Source organism: Triticum dicoccoides, chromosome 6B, assembly GCF_002162155.2.
Source record: "Triticum dicoccoides isolate Atlit2015 ecotype Zavitan chromosome 6B, WEW_v2.0, whole genome shotgun sequence".
In the NCBI taxonomy this organism is placed as follows: domain Eukaryota; kingdom Viridiplantae; phylum Streptophyta; class Magnoliopsida; order Poales; family Poaceae; genus Triticum; species Triticum dicoccoides.
The window spans coordinates 38,883,999-38,886,404 of record NC_041391.1 but is presented as its reverse complement, the minus strand read 5'-3'; the positions used below and the strand labels follow the sequence as shown (position 1 = coordinate 38,886,404).

Below are 2,406 nucleotides of genomic sequence, written 5' to 3'. Positions count from 1 at the left end.
GAGCTTGTTGTTGAGCTACACAAAATTCTCATTACATAGCATGTGTCTGTTTTGTGAGTTCTCGTACCGACACTAAACCACAAAGATCTTCTCTACTCCTAAAGGGGCAGAACGTAGGTCGTTCGTTAGTTTGTTACTAGATGTTCGTTAATAAAGTTTCCAGTAAAATATTCCTCGTGCTCAGATGGGTGAACTATTATACATTTCACTCAAGAGTCTCTGTCAAACTAACAACTCCTCGTGGCCGACCTGCTTGATGCATGCCGGTAAGAGAGCCCTGTATTTCGTAGCTACACCTGTGAAGCCATCTTGACATTCTTCTCCTCCAACTTTATCTTACCCTCCTTGTCACCATTACGAGCATTACTACTACAGCATCCTTGTTTCACGGCGGACGCTGCTGATGCAGGAGCTAGACTAGGCGGCGGGGGTGGTGGCGGTGCCTGTTTCTGCTCCTTGTTCTTCCCCCAGAGCACGCTGTACAGCCCGGCGACCAGCAGCGCCCCGTCAAGGACGCTGCCTCGGTGAACGACCTCACCGAGGAAGGAGGAGCAGAACATGGTGAGCACGAGCCCTACCGGATTAGTCATGGCCAGAAACACGGGGCCTCGCCTCTCGATGCACCACGCCTGCAGGTAGAAGGACACCCCCGTCACCACGAACCCGGAGTAGGCCACGGCGACGAGCCCCACATCCAACCGTAGCTTCCACACGACGGACATGTCGTTCCCGAAAGCGGTCACCACAGCCGCCAGGGCGAGGGACTGTGCCGTGCTGAGCAGGCATTGCAGTGTCGTGGCAAGCAACTTATTGGGGTACTCTACTCCGTGAGGAGGCGTGCTTGGAGGACGATCCAGAGCGATCACGTCAGGTTGGCCAGGAGCATCAGGAACGTGCCTGTCATCCAATCCCCTTGCTTCCCGCCGGCCATGACTGCGGCGAAGGCGCGGTGGTGGTTGAGGGGGTTGAGCGGCGGGCCGGCGTAGAGGGCGATGACGAGGACCCCGGCGACACAGAGCGCAACGCCAGCAAGCTTGAATTACCTTTCATGCTTGACTAATTAGTTAGTGAATTACCTTTCAAGGAGGATGGCGAGGGGTAGCAAGAGAAGACTGGCGGCTGCCTGGCGGTAGAAGATGAAGACAAAGGTATTCATGCCGCTGTCGAAGGCCGCCTTGGAGACGACGTACATGCCGGTGTAGATCACCCTTATCACCATTGCCACAACGTACACCTTCTTCCCTGCATCGGTCGACATGCCTAGCTTCTCCTCCCGATCGACTGATCGACGAGTATTCACTTTTCACTGAGCACGCCTTATATAACCAAAGCTCAACCGGGAATGCATATATGCCCATGTTTAAACTAAGTACTCCCTATTCCTCTATAGATGCTCAGGTTTAAAATAAGTACTCCCTTCCTCTTTAGTGCGCATACATTCTAGCTCCAATACCAATGCATGACATGGATATTGTAGTATGGACGAAAACAGACTCGCTGGAGCAGCCTATCCTACGCACTATGGAGAGGAGATTCTAAAGCAGGGTCAGTTTCGTCCAAACATGCATGTGGCTGCAAATGCGCACTGCAATTTGGAATCTCAGCCAAAAAAAATACACGCACTACAATTCTGAATGTAGGGAGTATTAGGTAGTAGCTTTTTCTCCTTATCTTTTTGTGACAAAGTTTTTCTCTCCTTTTCTCTTTGTGACAACTAGCAAAGTGACCCGCTCGATGCGCGGGCAAGATTTTGTGAAGTTCGATAGTGAGAACATATTATTTTAGTTTTCTACCAAAATTTGAACCAAATGTGATGTAATTTACAAATATAAGACCTCTAGAAACATGGTTTTCTCTTAGCTAGAAACATAGTTTTATCTTTAAGTGGCCCCCACAATGCGAGGGCACCTTCTTTAGTCTGTCACAAGTTCTCTTGAATAAAAATTATGTTTGCATATATATACTTATTTAATTATATGTGGCAGGAATAATAAAGTTCTATGGCCATCACAAATTTATGCTAAATAGAATGTCACATGGGCGAGATACATCTTTAATTCATGTGCGCAAGCTGAACTTTTTTAGAGTATTTAATTTTGGTTTGTTATTATAGATCATTAACATTAGGGTTTGTTAAAATTATGCAAGTCAATGAATTTTCATTAAAAAATCGGTACTCATTCTATGCTCTATCCATCAATAAAAATATTCGTGGGCCTAGCTTTTTTTCATGGTCTCATCTATATATTTTTGTATATTTAAGTGGAGAGATACAATTTTACCTTTAAACATCAGGATCGCTCCTTCACGACATGGAATATTTTGTTCGAGGGAGCTATCTTTGTAGCCCCTCTCACACTTGTTGTGCATAAACTACTCATCTTGGACCAGTTCTCTCCTGTAGCC

The 2,406-nt window shown here is 46.6% G+C and overlaps 1 pseudogene; it reads right to left on the bottom strand.

Moving 5' to 3' along the window:
• Positions 1–271: 271 nt before the first annotated feature.
• LOC119321802 lies at positions 272–946 on the bottom strand (annotated as a pseudogene).
• Between the last annotated feature and the right edge of the window lie 1,460 nt (positions 947–2,406).